This window comes from Sander lucioperca, chromosome 4 (assembly GCF_008315115.2).
Source record: "Sander lucioperca isolate FBNREF2018 chromosome 4, SLUC_FBN_1.2, whole genome shotgun sequence".
In the NCBI taxonomy this organism is placed as follows: domain Eukaryota; kingdom Metazoa; phylum Chordata; class Actinopteri; order Perciformes; family Percidae; genus Sander; species Sander lucioperca.
The window spans coordinates 9,583,544-9,602,583 of record NC_050176.1 but is presented as its reverse complement, the minus strand read 5'-3'; the positions used below and the strand labels follow the sequence as shown (position 1 = coordinate 9,602,583).

Below are 19,040 nucleotides of genomic sequence, written 5' to 3'. Positions count from 1 at the left end.
TTGTGGTGTGCGTAGGCTACTCCTGATTTTGTCAGTCATCTCATCTCTTATATGCAGTGGCATAACGACCCAACACCGGGCCCCTATGCAGGATTATCAAGGCGGGCTACCATCAATAGGACAGGACAGGATCATAGAGTCACAGCAATTCCTGTTTTTCACCTTTATGACGCAAAAAAAAAGTGGCTGGTAAAAAGTCCCTGTGGCAGGTGGATTTAAAAATCCACCTGCCACAGTGGCTGGTGGTCAAAAAAGTTAACTTCATGCCCTGACTGTGACTAATCTCCACATAGTCAACAGGTGTCTGACATATAAAAAACAAACATAAGGTGTCAGTAATGCAGGTGTTTAGAACAGCAACCACTATCGAGGGCTACACGATATGGCACTAAGCCGTACACCTGGAAAGAAAGCCGCGTCATGCAGAACTATTGCTGCTTTTGTTATTATTTGCTAAACTTTAACAGCATCCAATTAAAATACCCACATCCATTATGCGATTTTATTATATAAATTTCAATTTCGCTAAACACCAATTAAAATGATTAGATCTCCCTGATTTTAAAGTGCCATTAAAATAATTAGATCTATCTGAATTTTAAGTGATTATAGTTAAATCCTCATCGTCACTCATTAGGTACAAACAGCTCTTTAATCCTGTAAGAACAGTGACAGTAGTTTGTTACCTCAACACTTATATTAGTAAGACTTACAAGGTTGTTAAATGTATTTTACTTGAAGAACAGACTGTATGTAAGATCCTGTACCATAGTTAAAGCTTTAGTGCGTGACTTTTTGATATTAATAAACGTTACATTCAAGCCATTGCCAAAAGAGTTGATACAAAGCTAATTGACACTATCAGTTCCTTACTCTCTCTGTATTTCTCAGTATGGCTATGTTCAGAAGATTGTGGCGTCCGGTGACTTTCCTGCGCAGAAGCTTGAGTGAAGATAATCACTAATGTTAATGTTTTTTTAAACCTCCGTGTCCTCCTTGGCTACAAGCAACTGCGTGGAGGAGGGGTGGGGGTGCGTGCGCGATAACATAAGGCTTGTATCGTGGATGCGCTGACACTTATGTTGTCATTACTTAGAATTCCTCATGGGGGCGACAGAAACTACGCACTATAGCTTTAAAGTCGGCTCCTTCACTCAGGAAATCTAGTGAGTGGGGGATACATGTTCACACGCCTCCTGCTGCATCTGTTGCAAAGTTTTTTTTCTGTGTGACCTTGCAAAGTTTGTGTCGATTCCTGTCTTTTTTTATCCATAACCTCCATCAATCCCTCACTCTGACAGTATTCTTCTCTATCTGACATAAAAGAAAATAAATATGACGCCAGCAGGTGTCAAGAGGGATCCTCCTCTCTCTCTCTCTCTCTCTCTCGCTCTCTCTCTCTCTCTCTCTCTGTCTGAAATGGTAAGAAATTGGATGGCAGGTTGCTCCCTGTTGGGTGTCAGAGTGGAGTATTTTTATCATTTATATCTGTCAAATGAAAATGCCTGGTCCCCAAGGGTGAATATGCTATTTGCTCTATACTGTATTGTTTTGCAGCAAAGTCAGGCTATTTCAGAAGCAGGGGCAGCTCAAACGTTGGACTCACTAGAAGCTACCATGTTGGAAATTCCTGTTTCTGCTGGGCAGAATTGCTGGGACATACATGTAAATAGTCACTCACTTCATCGAAAAAGCAGGAAAAGGCCACTTGAGGACAGGGTTAACAAGTGGTGCTGCAGAATTAAACAGGGCTACTTATTGCCTGGTTTCCATAGAAGAAGAAAAAGGGCTCATCTTTTTTCCAATACAGGATGATACTATAACAGATTGGTCCCCAATAACAGATAAAAAAAACGAAGACTACTCATTAGGCTGGTTTATTTTTCCATTTCAAAGAAGACCATTTGGCCTTATTATCCTTAATTCCCCTGTAATCGCTCTGCATTGTATTCAAAGTCTACTGTACATAGCATCCGAAAGGTTAGAGCAATTTTCCCTTCAAATGTACGATCCAGTCTTGGTAGCAATGTGAAACTTAGATAAATTAAAGACAGAGAGAAGGTTTCCCCTGTTGATGACATTAGCAGCTGTCCTTTTTCAACATAACCTTCTGCATCCAGTATCACCAGTAACACCAGTATAAAAACACATTTTACTTGTGTTATACAGCAGCTACTTCCACTCAATCCATCTGATATATGATAAACATGTTACAATAACTAATCATTCACAATTTGCAGTGTTTATTTGTTGCTGTCATCCAGTGATTAGTGATGGTTTCTTTTTTTTTGGATTTCTTCAGTACAGACATTAGAAACTGTAAAGTATGTGTTACATCACAATTAAACTCAGGCGGAACATTGTCCTCATTGGTATTGCTGCAATGGGATTAAGCTTGCCCAAGATGAATAAAAGTAATGTTATTCTGATTCATAAAGTGACAGTAATTCTCTTGTTGTCTAAGGATAACTTAAATATGTAAGATTGGAGACTGGGTATTACCTGAAATGGAATAAATCATAAGATTGGAAGATGAATGTGCTCACATATGGTCCATTGGGCATAACCTCCCTTCCCTTTATGCCACAGCGACTGTGATTGAATACAGCTCCCCAACAAATAAAGGGAATCCCCATTAGACAGCAGTAGACATTAAATGTCAACCTACCCTCCTACACAAAAAAAGAAGAAGAGAAATTCCCCTTGATACCACTATTCTTAATTCCCTGAACCATTCATCATCATCTGTCATCTGTATCTAGAAAACAAGTTTGCGGCTGTTTTAATGTACACAGTGCAATGGTTAACATTGCTAAGCCTCTGTCCTGATTGGCAGGTCGCCATGTAGCCACACCTCTAAAGCATGCCTTGCTTTATCGCCAATTTTAAAATAAATGGGATCATAATTTACAAAATGAACATCATGCTGTATTAAAGAAGACTTGAAACTAGCAATTGAGACTATAAACTTATTGTGAAAATGTTAACTAAGGTATTAAATCAAGTTAGAAGTAGGGTCCTTCCCCCATAGACTTCTATAGAAACAAACTTCTTTTTGGAGCCAGTGGAGTCGCCCCCTACTGGAAATGAGTTATAATGCACGTTTAAGGCACTTCCACGCTCTATGGTGTTTTAACCCCCCAACGTCTCCTTCCAGGCAGTGCTGCGACCGTTGACTTCAAGGCACCTAACCCTAACCTTAACCCTAACCCTAACCATAACCATTACCATAACCATAACCATAACCATAACCATTGCCTAATCCTAGTCCAGGCAGCGCTGCCTGGAAGGAGACGTTGGGGGCTTAAAACACAGATAAACCACTTCCGCATTGGCTTCACTTTTCAGGCCCGGAAGTTGTCGGTAAGCTTTGGTGTCCTGGCTTGTTCCCCAATGGCTCTCGGATTTGATGAAATTGAAATTGGAGGCAATATACAGTTAATACCCTTCTATTCCAATACACATGTTCATAATAAAAGACACACAGGAAAATCTTTTAACAAGAATAAGCTAAAATCAGGGGCAGGCTATTGTTTTGCCTCTTGTAAAAAGCTTTGGCTACTTTCCACTTTGAACAAAATTGCTATGTTAAAAGGGGCTTCCCACCGGAATCGATCCCTTATTGGATTTACACAGTGGCCAATACAGGGCAACTTCCCTTTTTAGCATTAATGTAACACAATAAACAATAATGGCAATACTATACTTCTGATCTCAATAATGCACTGGGGACTTGAGTGTATGTGTGTGTGTATGTGTGTCTACTGTGAGCAAAACAAAGAAAGCACAGAGGAAATTGGCTACAGAGCCAGTTGAAATCAAGTGCTTTGTAATCTTCTCACCGGGTTTGTTCCATTGACACAATAGATGCAATCAGATCATAAATTTTTTTCCTCTTCCCTAATCACCTCATCTTATATTGTCTCTTCGTCTCTGTTTCCCTCATCCACAAATTATCATTTGTTCTCTTCGCTTTCCCCATTCTCCATTTTCCATTTTTCTTCTGTACCATCTTCTGCTTTATTTAGCCATCTCTTTTCTGTCTTTCTCATCTCACCTCTAATCATGTCATCTCTTCTATTCCTCATGTTCTGCCCTCAATCCTCTCCCTCCTCTTTTCCCAAACCCTTTTTCTTTTCCTCAAATGCATTCCTCCATCACCTATATGTCCGCTAATCTTCTCTTCCACCAGAAGAGGGCATCTCAAAGGGAAATATAACACTACCGTCTCCTCCTCTTCTTCCTTGTAGAGAAAGGAGGATGAAAAACAGGAGGAGGACCAGGAAATCAAACTGATCTATTTTGATCCCCTCTGTTTTCAAGTAGGAAGTCTGGCAATCTATCCTCCACACACACACACACACACACACACACACACACACACACACACACACACACACACACACACACACACACTCTTTCCACAGAGGCTGGCTAGCCTCCAAAGACAATAATGTAGAGGGGAGAAAAAGCAGAGGGATGAGGGATAAAAGACAAGAAAAGATTAAGCATGAAAGGAAGATGAGGGGGATCTGCCATAGGGGGCCTGGAAGGGAAGGAAGCAAGAGAAGAAAAGAAAGAGGGAACAGAAGAGGAGGAAGGATGGGGACAAAAGCAGGGTGAGATGAGGCAAAAGAGGAGGGCAATAAAAGAGACAACAGACGGTGAAAGCATCTCATCATACTCAATATAAAATGATCATGACCGCAGCAGATGTTTTTGTCTTTCACATGGAAGGGAAAAACATCTTTGTTCCAGTGCTTGTGTGTATTTTTATATACTTTTATGTACTGTAAATATAAATGAAACAATGGTTCTACCGCACACATGGCAACAGCACATTTCAGTGTAATTTGCCAGAGCAACAATGTCAAGAAAGGCTCTATTGTGCAGAGCAAGATTAAGTATTTTGTTTAAAATCAGTATCACACATCTTTATAACCAAGTCATCTACTTAGCCATGCTTCTAATTATATTTTGTCTGCTCAACTGTATTGTATTATTATTGTTATCTTTATTGTTTAAATCCTCAAATACAATGTTAGACAAAAACATAAATATTAAGAATATTATGTATTTTTATCTTTCCTATCCGCCGAGCGGTAATTACTATGTCACTTCCGGAGTATTCCGCTGATTTTTTTAAACGTTATTATGGTGCATAACTTACTGGAACAAAACTGAGCAACGTGTTATTGCTGGTGACAAAACCACAGATTAAATATGTACATTGACGTCATTGTCGTTAAAGACCCGCTGATCGCTGTGCGATTCTCTGATATGAATGCCCACAATGCATTGTGGGATATGGGCTTAGAATGCGCCCCGCTCAGATCATATCGTAGTCTTCTTTCTTACAGCATACTGTAATATTTCACTGGTAATAAGACTGAAATAATTATATTAAAATATCGAAATGAATACCATGATAACATCTAAATGAATGTTGATAGATGTAGCGTTATAGTTTTGAAAAGATCAATACACAACAAAGTAATCCAGCTTCCCTGGCAATAAGACCAAAATAATAACATTAAAAGAATATTAAGATAATATAAGATCTTGTGAATAAATGTTGATTAAAACAGCGGTTATTGGGCTAAAAACACCAATAATAGCAAAGCTGTATACAGCTTCTCTTCTGCAGCCGACTGGCAGAAAGAATCGTGCTGTGAACACAAAAGATGCTTCCCATTAAAATACATCAGTTTAAAAAACGTGCTGACCATCACGTGTCCGTGTACACGAATCAACAGATTACATTACGTGAATATTTCACGAACTGCCGTGAGACTGGGTTGCATATGTTGGACCCTGGCAGAATGCAAGCTGTCAAAAACAGTCTTTAGATGAGTTTTAAGTCATTTCTATCTTAAGACCCTTGATTTGTAATGGCTTTTAGGAGAATGCAATTACCCACCTCAATGAAATATTGGAAAATGAAAATCCTGTAGTATTCTTTCAAAAATGGATGCACAGCATTTTGAGTACCTTTTTTCAATTACTCTTGACATAAAGATTGCTGGACTCAGGAGAACATCACTCCTGCATGAAGAGCGGAGACACTGCTGCTGTGAGTTAAGTGCCACACACACACACACACACACACACACACACACACACACACACACACACACACACACGCACACACACACACACACGCACACACACACACACACACACACACACACACACACACACACACTGGACTGAATGAGAGGAGTGAGGACAGGGCAGGAGACTGTCAGCTGTTACACTGTCACAGCTGGTGACATGGTGTGTGAGACTGACTTGGTGGGCCTTACATGTGTGCGTGTGCTTGAGATACACACGCACGCACGCACGCACGCACGCACGCACGCACACACACACACACACACACACACACACACACACACACACACACACACACACACACACACACACACACACACACATCAACATCAGTTTAGATCATCAGGCCTGAGATTGAACTGGACTGACAGGCCATCGCTCATAGAGACCACTGCTCTGTGTGTGTCTGTATAAAGAATTTTTTTTTTCCCTAACTAGACTACAGCATTGGTGCATTAGGGTTGCATATTGCTTTTTAGCCTCAAAACTCCTCAAACTATACTGAAAGCTATAATGGTTTCTAAAACTTTAAAAGAGGGCTTTAAATAGAAGTGTCCTTTAAAATACAGCAGATGCATCTTGAAGTGACAGTTTTACCAAGACAAAAAACTCTACTGGGTGTATTTGCCAACCTGGCTCCACACATTTTCTAAGGATGGCCTTCATGTATCACAGCATTATGAATCCACCAAAGGTAAAAAGGAGCAAACCTCTTATTTTACTTAAAGGAAATCAAAGAGACTAAAAAGAAAAGAAAAAATTGAAAGGCCCCCTCCATTTTTATATTTCATATTATGTTTTTTCATATTTCATTTCCTGACAATGTTGACTAACCACACTGTTCATCAAAACATCTTTGACAAATAACGTCATTGTATGCTCAAAGTTAAAAAAAGAAAGTGGTTGCTAAAACAGGAATATGACGTGTGGCTATCATCCTCCAAGCTTGCGCAGTTAGTTAACTTAGATGTAGTTAGCTAGCTTAATTTATTGCATTAGATAACTTGGGGTCTTTACTTTTTGTTGTTGTTTCCTCTACCTTTGTTTGGTGTGCTGTTTTATTTTCATAATGGCATTTGAGTGTGCAGTGAACGAATGCAAAAAACACAGTGAATTACACAAAATCCCACCCATCACTTTCTTTTTCACTGTCTCGCCTTCCACAACGTAGGCAACCGCAGTATGGATAGATATTCTGCAGAGGTCGGCCATTTGAAATGCAGTTTCAGGATGTTTTGGAGGTTTGCAAGGTGCACCAGCACTGGCGTCTGGACAGAAGCACACAAGTTTCAGCCCAGAAACGAAGAACATCTCCATGCAACATTAAGAGAAACATCCCGTTAGAGAAATAAAAAAATAAATAGAATCACAGCCGCACCCCAGCGCAGTGTCTGTGCTGGGAGCTGAGGCGAGAGCAGACAATGCTGGTGCATGGTGCAAATCCAAAACATCCCGAAACTGCATTTGAAATAGTAGATCCCAGCAACATGTCTATCTGTCCTGCGGTGCTCTATGGCTGTTTCGTGCTTTAGCTAAAAAAAATTTTTTAAATAAATAAATAGAACAAGCATATTTCATAAAGCATTTAAACAAGTAACCCAGACAAAGCCATTTGTGGTCTAATAAACAGTAAATCCATCGCATTCAGTCCCTTATTGCTGTTCTTTCCAAGATGCTGTAGCTGCAATCTGGTTGCCATGGTTATAGATTATGTATGACTATTATCCACACACCCATTCTCTGTTTGAGAAAGAGCGTTAACGTTAACAGTCAAAAGTACCTTTAGTTTAAGGATCATTATGTAAGTCCCCTTACTGCACAAAAATAAAGACAGAAATCAAAAGACGACTTAAATAAGAGATCATAGAGGGTTAGACTAAAATAAATCTAAGTACAGAATCTGCAAGCATGTTAACTCATTCATTGTTTTTAGTAACCCTGAAGTCCAAATTGTGTACCAATTACAAACACTACAGAGAGTACAAAAGTATATCATAGCATATTTAACAGTTTTAAATAGTTTTCCAGACTTTCAGCACTGGAGAATCACAATGATTCATATTATTGATGACAATGTCCTTTTCAAACAATACAGTACATTGTTTACATGTCTTGCTTTTATGGGCTTCAGGGTCAACAAATGATGAATCCTATCACAGCTCAATTTTAGCTACAAGCTTTTAATACTACAGGTAAACTCCCTAATGGATTAGAATGAAGAGAAAAATAATACTCAGTATGAAATAATGAAAGAAAATGTTGCAATGCTAGATCAGTTTAAAGCAAAATGCCTTTTTTTCAGAATGTTCATCTTTCTGTGCATTGGACCATTCTGTACAACGGATGTCCCAATCATGTTTTATAGGCCCTGATCCCAATCCAAATAAAAAATCTGTTTATGTGTATGTCCCCTAAAATGTTTATCTTAACTATACTGACTTGAATCGATTCAAAGTATGTCACTAGAGAGTTGTTTTCACATTCCAATCCTGAAGGGCGGATGTCTGTGCAGTTCCCTGAAATCTGAGAATAAAACGTAACGCAGGCAAGACACACACTGTCACACTGCCAGTTACAAGCTAACAAGCTAACAAACAACATAAATAAAAGATTCTTACTACACTTACCATTCTTATACGTCTGCTAGTCGCCAATGTTAGTGCATAACTCCTTATCTGAGTCTAGGTCTGACTGACGGCAAAACTATAGTTGCAGAACGCGGAGCTCAGAAAGCAGGCTGCCTGCCTGTGGAGGCTTGCGAACGTGAGAACAAGCACGGAGAGCGGATGCCAGATTGAGAATTTCTCGATCAGGGAGAAAGAGTAGATGTGCTTCCTCCCCCCCTTTTACTTTTTATTCAGGGAAATCATGTTCAACAAAATACCACAACAGAGTATTTTAAAAATGTTGAATAAATATGTATCTAACACATTAAGGTGTAGCCTACTATTCAAACCTGCATGACATAATGTATTACTGAATGTTTTGGAAGGTAAGGCAAGAAGTTCTTCAGATCTAGTCACATTTTTTATTATACATTTGACTGCACTGGATATGTAATCCACTGTTGTGACTGTCTGCTTTGTTATGTCTGATATCACCACTATTTTTATTTATAACCTTTCCCTTTGCTGTATCTTTTTTGCAGTAGCAACGCTCCAATTTCCCCACAGGGATCATTAGTGTCATCTCCTCTAGAAATCATTTAATGCACAACGGAACAGAGAATGGATCTTTTAACTCTTTGTGGAATACATCTGCCCAAACGATAAAAAATACTTAAGTTCAGTGTACATAGCTTAATCTAATCCACTTTTCCAGTGTTTGTCTACTGCTAACACATAAAAAAAGACATACAGGGCCTTATCTTGCACCTGACGCGGTGCAGCGCAGCGCAAAGCCCGACGCAAGTGTCTTTACCATGGATTTCCACTAGATGCGGAACGTCTGCGGACTGGCTCCGCCGCGGAACGGCTGAATGCTCCGCCGTCTGTCAATACCCACCAGGTCCGGATTTGTTGCGTAACGGCTGCGGAAATACACACATTGACTTTAATGGAAACCTAATGACTCCGTCGTCGTTCCGGAGACGTTCCGCAGAAGTTCCGCAGACGTTCCGCAGACGTTCCGCATCCAGTGGAAATTACGCAGTTGTCAATTTCCCATCCAGCGCCCACGTCGTTTAAATAGCAAATGCACTTGCGCCCATCTGTGCTGGTCTTACAGGGAGGTGTGTTCAGGTGCATTCTTGGCGTATTGCTAGGCAGCGGAAAGTGATCGCGCCATTGACCAACAAAAACCTGGTCTAAAGTCAATAGCAGCATTTCATTGTTATTTTAACAGTGCATTAGTAAAATGCGCTTAGACTCGTGCACATGTGCACAGCACGTGCACACTATGCTTGTTACACACACACAGGGACACACAGCAGCATACAAACATGCAAAAGATTACAAATAAAAATATTACAGTCAGAAATAGTATTATGATATGATCTGCTCGCGCGCTTTCACTACACGCACGAGCAGATCAGTTTCTTCTCGTGAAAAATCTCTCCTTCCTGCTTAGCAAATCCGCTATCATAATAGCAATGTGCCAAGGTACAAATGTGCCTGGCTTTTAAAGGGAATGGGAGATGACACTCTGATTGGTTTATTGCATGTTACACCCAAAACACACCTATGATTAATTAAGACACTAAGTACAACCCTTTTGAACAATGCCCGGGTCCGTGCGCCCACCGTTAAACTAGCAGAAGTGGATTCGTACATGCCCTAAATGCACGGGCGCCAGGCGCTTCATGCCGTGCGCTTAGATCATTAAAATAGGGCCCACAATGTTAGAGTAGACTGGTGGTACAGAGTCGCAGCTCACTTGTCAGGTAGTATCCAGCCTGCTGAAGTGTGAACATGTAGACATCTGTTGAATAACCAAAACAATACTGTTGGACATTCAGCCTAGTAAATCTGATTTGCTTACAACTTGCATTACTGACAACAATTTCCCGAATCCCAAGTGGCCCATTCATTTTTTAATACATTTTCACTACCTTCCAGGGGCCTATTGGTTTCATTTAACTTTAGTTCCCTATCAAAATCTACTCGCAGAGCCAACGGAACATGTTAACGGTCAATAGTCCATTGAAATATGTTCTGTCGATGAAAAACGACTCTTAAAGGTTATGTAAGAAAGGCTGAAAAACAGTAGTGGTCTGACATTGTGTTGTAAAAAAAAATAAATATATATATATAGACAATCAATGTCCATTTCCAAACACATAAAAACATTCTCTACTGTAAGTTTTTTGTTTGTATGTGAACGTTTTTCTTATGCTTTTACATTATACTTGAAAACAACACATACTGTAACCATCGTTTCACATTGGTTGCAGCAGAACGAGTGTTTATATGCTTTTTGAGACAAGGGTTTTTCTGACTGAAATACTCTCTCAGCAGAATCAGAGTTAACGGCTGAATGCTTTAAACTATGGTTCATCCCTAAGTGGTGGAAAACTATAACTTCAGTAAAAAGGCCAATCCAGCATGCATGTAGCTGTGTGTTCAGACACCCCTGGTCTTCACTGCAATCATTATCCACATCAATACTACAGAGTTAATGTAGAGAGATTGTTTGTGCGAGAGAAAGAAGTTCAGCACAAGATCATCTCATCCACTTTTCTCTTCTAATGCGTGACCGCCCTTGTTTCATTTTCATTTTTTTTTTAAAAAGAGCAGGCAAACAGGGAATATGTAATATGTATAATGAACAGAGGATTATGCAAAAATGTAAACATGTAATGTAAATGTGAGTAACCACGCAAAGAAGATACCCACGCAGCAGGGATTGTGTTGGGAGTAATTTGAGTTTCTTTAAAGCCCCTGACACACCAACCAGACAGCCGACCATCGGCAGAAAAGGCAGTTGGACTGATCAGTCTCCCCGAGTTGGTCAAAAAAGTGCCTCGGAACACACCAAAGCGACGAGACGTAATACGTCTCCATAACAGCAGGCAGCGCTAATCTGTATTGTCACCCAAAAATGAAAACCGGCAGCTGATTGGACGAATGCGTCATGTGGGTCTGGTTTCTCTGGAAATTAAAAGCCAGACTGTCATGGCAGCTTGTTCAGAATACAATCTCATATTTTACTAAGATAGTTCACAGAAACGTGTTTCTGAAAACATTTTATGCGAGAAATAGGCCATGCAGTTGCTGAATCGGTCTTCATTTCAGATCAACAAAGGTCAGTTTAAAAGATTTTCGTCAGATTTTGAGAGACTCTAGTCACGCTCATCCCGCTCCTCGTTTCCGGGTTAGCACTCCACCAATCAGATTGGTCATTTGAGTCCGACTGCCGGCAGTGCCCGCCTTCCGATTCAACATGTCAAATCGGCCCAAATGAAGGCAGATGGCCCCTCCAACGGACGACGGAACACACCGAACAAACTCGAGTCACTGACCTCACCAGACTGTCCGACGGCTGATTATCGGGTTAGTGTGTCACGACCATGAGGCTTCATGAAACCTCAGTACATGTACACACATTCACACACAAAAGCGAGTATGTCGACATAAAAGCAACAGCAAAACCCCATATCCCTAAAGACTCACAAAGGAATGTTCAATTTGATCTTAAACATACATACACATACATATTGTCTATTTCGACAGGCATACACACACACACCGACTCCATTAAGAGGAGTGTGTGTTCATTATTTATTGTTTATATCTTTGATAGAGTGCCAGATAACAAGGCTAAAATTGCTGACTGATGGATATTTTGCCTTCACACATACTGTACAGAACAGACACACTTATACTGTATGCTAGAAGGAACATCCCCTGCTACACACACACACGCACACTGAGTTTATAGAGCTGTACAAACAGGCTAGGGGTCAGCTGTTTGTGTGTCTGTTTGTGTGTGTGTTCCTTATTTATCACTGTTTGACATATTGCCACTGGAAATAATGGGACTAAAGTGCTGACTGATTCAGATTTACAGTAGGTGTCACATATTTACTCAGACACTACTTGGTTGTCTTCCACACAGAGAAAAATACCCTTGGGTCGAAGCAAAAACATACACATCAAAGTGATTAAATGTTAAAGTTCTGGCCTCTCTCAATGAGTTTAAACTGAAAATGTTGCTGACTCTATAAAAAAGACATCTTTGTTTTGTGCAGACAGAGATTTAAAATGGTGATCGCAGAGATTTGTTTTATTTTTTCACTCCTTTTTTGTATCTTTTCTCTTTGGTGATACACATGTATAGCTGTGGTGGTTTTGGCCTGGCTTGGAGGACATTCAAGCTTAAGGTAGACCTTGGAATTTTCCCTTTAAACAATTTTGTTTAGTTCACACGTTCACACTTTAACAGTAGAAAAAAAGCAGGGACATAATGGAATATCAATGTCAATAAAATTGTGCAACAATGTTCAACTGTGTGCTGTCTTACTTGCAACAATATATTTGCTCCATGATCACAGTATTACCAAATATTTGTTGTTGCCACATTAATAATTACATTAATTTTAAAAAGCCACAAGTTAATCTGAAAGCCACTAACATGACAGGATATATTTCTAATGTCAGGATTTAAAAATATTTCAATACTTGAGGTACTTCTCATTTGTCTCCAACAACATTGCAAGGATGGTGATAATTGAAGCCACATCAGGATCAGAGTCCATTGAGGAAGCTACAGAACAAATGAGTTATTCAACCAGTCAAGCAAATTACATGATACAAGCTAAGTCCAACAGGATGCAAAGGGAGATCCACTAAGCTGAGTAGCTTAATGTGTGGAAAAAGGGGCATTTGGTAAAAATTCAAAGTTCCCATAACAGAGTTTCTGCAGGTGTCACCAAGTCAAATTTAAGACTTTTTAAGTAATTTTTAAGACCATTATGAATGAAATGTAAGACCTTTATCACAGTATCACCTGAGCCCTAAATTCAGTTTTTTCAAGTCAAGTATTGCTAAACTTGCACTTCCCCATAGCTGAAGAATAAAATCTGTTTTATATCTGTGGTACAACACGAAAGAGACTCGTGCCAATAACACGAATGCTGATTGGCTGCAATATAAGTTGCATGTTGGTCTCATTTTTATACGTAATACAGCAAAATTATTTTTGGACTACTGAAAGAAAGAACTACAACACCAGGGTAGCGTTGCATGGACTTAGGAAAATTAAGACCAGTTTAAAATTATTTAAAGCCTAGAACACAATACTTCAGCGAATTTAAGACTTTTTAAGGCCTAAAATTTTGATTTTGAAATTTTAGACATTTTAAGATCCCGCGCAAACCATTGCATAAGTATCATACAGCCTAATGTACATTTTTATACAAACATGATCAGTTACCATATGATAATAAGTAGGACCCACATGACAATTCAGCATCAATCTACAGATGTGGTTTGATGTTAGCCAGATAATTTGTTTTAAATTAAATACTAGTCACCCCCTGTAGTGACATGTAATTGAAAAATAAGCTAAGCTGAATAGATCTTTAGTATGTTGAATGACTAGTATACTCTATCCCTTCTCACCATCTCTTAGGTACCATATGGATTTGCCTGTCATAATACATTTACGTATATCATTATGTCTTCAACTTACAGTTTTTCTTGATTGCTTTGACACAGCAGTCAACTCAAACTCCACATTTTTCAAAACAGTTAACACACAGGCCGAAACAGTGGGACTCATGGTCAAAATGACACATTTTGTTTGCAAAAGGCTCTAACTGTGCCAAAACATTTAAAATATGCAACAAAAGAAAATTTTGCCTTCAAACAACACAACTTGCAAACAAGTGTATGAGCTCTTCCAATCAACCATTACACAGTGGACAACAAAATACAGCACTCAGTGCGAATCAGTGCACCATTGCTTGTCATTGTAGCCTATTACTGTATGTAGCTTTCATGCCAGTGACATTTGTTGACAAATTTGCCTTCTTGCAAAGAATTGGATCCAGAATCAGAAATGCTTTGATGCAAATTGTATTGATTCCATTGATTCTTATTTCAAACTGTGGCTGAAAACTGAAATACTGTAAATATTACACAAAATACATGTAAACCAAAATAAAATCTATTAGAGTATAAGAAATTAAGAAAATAAAAATAAAATCTATTACAGTAAAGTATAAACATCTATTACTGTAGAGTATAAGAAATAGCCACTATTAATACTCAGTCTCTTCTGTCTTACCGGCAATTTCCACTGGATGCGGAACATCGACAAAGTCATTAGGTTTCTATTAAAGTCAATGTGTGTATTTCCACTGACTGCAGAACGTCTGTGTCCCTATTCCGTCCCAGTTCCGTCAGTCCGCAGCCCTCCGGAGCAGATACGCAGAGCTTCTATTTTTGACGGACGACTGAGAGCTCCGCAGCAATTCAGCACAATTCAGATTGTGCAGGACAGGAAGTCGAGCACAGAAACAAAATAAAACATCCATTTACTTTTCAAAATAAAATACACCGTGCTCACGGCAGGTTATATTTCCCTGCACTACACCTTGAAAACACAGCACAGAATTGTTTCCCCTCTACTCCTCTGGATGGAAACAAACTGTTGTTGGTTTTGTGGTTCTGTTAATAGAAACTACATCCTGTTATATCGCACGAACATACATGAATTTGCGAGATCTCGTGGTCGGCTAGCCACAGCCGTTACGCAACAAATCCGGACCTAGTGGGTATTGACGGACGACGGAGCACGCAGCCGTTCCGCAACGGAGCCGGAGACCTCTTCCATACATGTTGGCAAAGAACAACACAGACACTGCACCTTTAAGGCCTGCAAACTGATTGCTAATTGAAGATTTGTGTGAAGGAGTGTCAAACAGGTGCTTCAGTGATTTCATACTGATGTAGGTAGTTTCTAATAGTTAGGAACAGATGGTTTCTGTTTGGTTACCATAGCTAAAACAATGGAGTTTGGACTGCTTGAATGACATCCATGTTAACTGTTCTGCAAAAGGGTGGGGAAAATGTGTCAATCCAATGAGAAAGGGTTAACACATTTGCAAGCGGTGTCTTCTGCTCTGCTGAGACAGTGATGATGAAAACCGAATGTATCCCAGTTTCTTTAAGCAGGTCAAAGCAATCAAGAAAAACTGTAATGAATAGATTTTTGAGTTTTGTTACATTTTCCTAGGCTATGTTGTTTTGAGTAATTAATTTTTATTATTAAGGGAGAGATATGTTTCAAATCCCGCAACTTTCAAACATTTCTATTGTCTTTTTTTCTGTGTGTGTGTGTGTGTGTGTGTGTGTGTGTGTGTGTGTGTGTGTGTGTGTGTGAGACAGTATGTGTGTGTGTGTGTGTGTGTGTGTGTGCGTGTGTCTGCACTGATCATTCAAGCGATTAACATCAGGTGTGTCAGCACTCAAAGCCTGATGGATACGTCACATTAACCCCTCTCAATTGTGTGTTTGTACCTGTGTGTGTGTGTGTGTGTGTGTGTGTGTGTGTGTGTGTGTGTGTGTGTGTGTGTGTGTGTGTGTGTGTGTGTGTGTGTGTTTGTGTGCGTGTGTGACACAGGAGGACAGAGTATTTCCCTCTGGACTCCCACATTACCTGAGGTCAGCACTGTTACTGACAAAGTGAGAAAAATGTGTGTGTGTTTGTCTGTATGTGTGTGAATATGAGCGCATGTGTGTGTGTGTGTGTGTGTGTGTGTGTGTGTGTGTGTGTGTGTGTGTGTGTGTGTGTGTGTGAGCGATAAATTACACAGTGCAGGTGTGAACAGCCATAATGATGGTGGCTGGTCTAGACGTGGAGCTGAGTACAGCAGGTTTGGGAGCTCATACTGCCTTCAACAGCACATTTTACCCTCTCACACACACAAACTCATGCACACCAGCATACAGAAAAAACAAAGAAACACATACAGACTGAAAAAAACAGTAACCGTCACCTGTCACATTATGACAGTCATGCCCTTTAACCCTAATGCATGCAGTGAAGCACGCTTGGTTATATGCAATCTAATATGATCATATATTATGATTAGGGCTGTCAATCGATTAAAAAATGTAATCTAATTAATTACATACTCTGTGATTAATTAATCGAAATGAATCGCATGCATAATTAACGGTGCCTGAACCGATACTTTTTAAGAAAGTAAAAAAAGAAAAGAAAAAAAAAGGGTACTAAACAACAGTCGGTGACATTAAAGAACGGCTTGTTTATTGCTAAGGCCATATGGTCAAAATTAAATGATTTAATAATAATGTATAACAATAACAATAACTTATTTCACTAGTAAATTGCTGTTCAACGACAAAAACAACCACCAGATGGGAAAAGGACATTTACAATAACTTCAAATGCACCACGAGGCTGTAGTTTACCAGTTTCATTGAACGCACCATCTGTGTTGTTTTTCCGACGGCAGCTGCAGATTGTTACATTCTGGTGTTGAATCCTCTACAGTAAAACACAGTCAAACTTTACACCGTTTAGCGTTAGCTGTCAGCATTTTAACCGTGTTTAATCCAGCTACTAGCTAGCGGTAGGCTAACATTAGCTGCTGTCGAGTATAGTGTTAACTAGCGTCACGTGCAGCAGTGTTTGTGCGTCTGTTTCAGAGCATCAGAGAGAAGCGCAGACATATCAGTGGCACCAGATTTCGGTAGCCAGAGTTGGCAGGAAGAAGATTTTGTCAGTCTGGTTTTATTTTCTAAAAAAGCTTGTAAAACATCAACCCTGTTGTCTACAGTCAATTTATGAACATCATTTTTTTCAGGACAAACTGGGCTTTTTTTCAAATTATCTAAATATTAATCAGAGGTGCCGTTGTTCGTCGCCGCCGACGAGGTCGGGTTCTAAGGGTTAAATTGCAACAACTTTATTTGCTGGCACTTTTGGTCATTACCCGCAAATTATTCACTGACCCTTACAGCTCACAGACTATAGGTTTAATGGGGCCCTGAACTAGAAGATAGTGAAGGTGGCGGTACCTCGATGAACACTGTCACACTCACACAGACACACATCAAACTCCACACTCTGCCTGTCTCTGCCAGCCCTTCATCCACTCACTTTCACTCCATGAGGCAGTGAAACAGACACCTCTCCAAGTCCCTAAGGACACCAGAGGCAGAGGATAGGAGGGAAAAGCTGAGCATAGATGATGGGACACTCTATTTAGACCACACACATACACATACACTTAGTCCCATCACTCCCTCTCCCTCCTTTTTCCTATCTATCTTATTCCATGCATCATTCACCATGCTCACTGTTTGCCTCCCTCACTCCAATCTCTTTATTTTCCTATCTCTCTCTCTCTCTCTCTCTCTCTCTCTCTCTCTCTCTACCACACTGATTTCTCAGATTAGTTTACTTGTAAAGAAACATTAAGCTACATCAGGCAGGGCTTTTATAAAAAAAAAAAAAATAGCATATCTCTTAAACATAAATCACAAGAGCAGCTGTGACAGCAAAGAGCAGCCCTTCCACTAATTGAGATCATGTACCTATCGCCCTATTTGCCTGAAGGAAATGACAAATTTAAATTGTCTACGACACAGCGGTGGGTTAATGCTCAACACAGAGAAACCTGGATCTTTCTCTCCGCTCTTGTCCCTTTAACCTCCTTTGGCATGAAACATTACAATATCTTTATTTACAGCTCAGTTTTGATACTTTGAGTAAACGGTTAGTTAGTGAGAAATGCACTGAATTAAATTACCCTGACATTTTAATTTGGTGACATTTGCCAGTAACACAGATTCTAAAGTGCACATGAACAACAGTTAATTTTAAGGCTAATAATGACATTTACAATGTTGAAGTCATGGTGAAATTGCAGTGACATTAACTGCAATTTAGTAAAATTCAATATAAATTACATCTACATTGCTTTCTTGGTGAAGATTTAAAGGAGCAGTGTGCAGGATTTTAGGGGATCTATTGGCAGAAATGGAATATAATATTCACAACTACGTTTTCATTAGTGTATAATCACCTGAAACTAGAATCGTATTTTCGTTAGCTTAGAATGAGCCCTTTATATCTACATAGAGAGCTGGACCTTTTCCAAGGATTCTGCCATGTTGCACCACCATGTTTCTACAGAAGCCCAGTATGGACAAATCAAACACTGGCTCTATAGAGGGCCTTGCAGGCCACCGTAGGCAGCCGTACCTTATTAGGAGAGGAGGGGAATTCAGTTGGCTGCAATCTGCAACCTCCCCGCTAGATGCCACTAAGTATTTTGTATTTGTACGGTGTGTTTATATACAATGCAAAATGAAATGTGAAGATAAAAAAAATGCAATGGTTTGTCAACTGAGAAGGTGACAAAAAGTTGGGCTGGAGTGACATCACTCTTTATGGGTCTATGTGTTGCACAGGCTAGCTCCCACATCTTAACACGCTATCGTGGGGACCTG

The 19,040-nt window shown here is 39.7% G+C and overlaps 1 protein-coding gene and 1 long non-coding RNA gene across 2 annotated transcripts in view; one reads left to right on the top strand and one right to left on the bottom strand.

Annotated features, from left to right (window-relative positions):
* LOC116042663 (zeta-sarcoglycan) overlaps window positions 1-19,040 on the bottom strand; it is a 416,236-nt gene that overhangs the window by 156,129 nt on the left and 241,067 nt on the right. The window lies entirely within an intron of this gene.
* On the top strand, window positions 12,551-18,716 carry LOC118494947. Its single transcript, XR_004897157.1, has 3 exons — window positions 12,551-12,561; window positions 15,058-15,060; window positions 18,522-18,716. It is a non-coding gene; the product is annotated as an uncharacterized LOC118494947 (long non-coding RNA).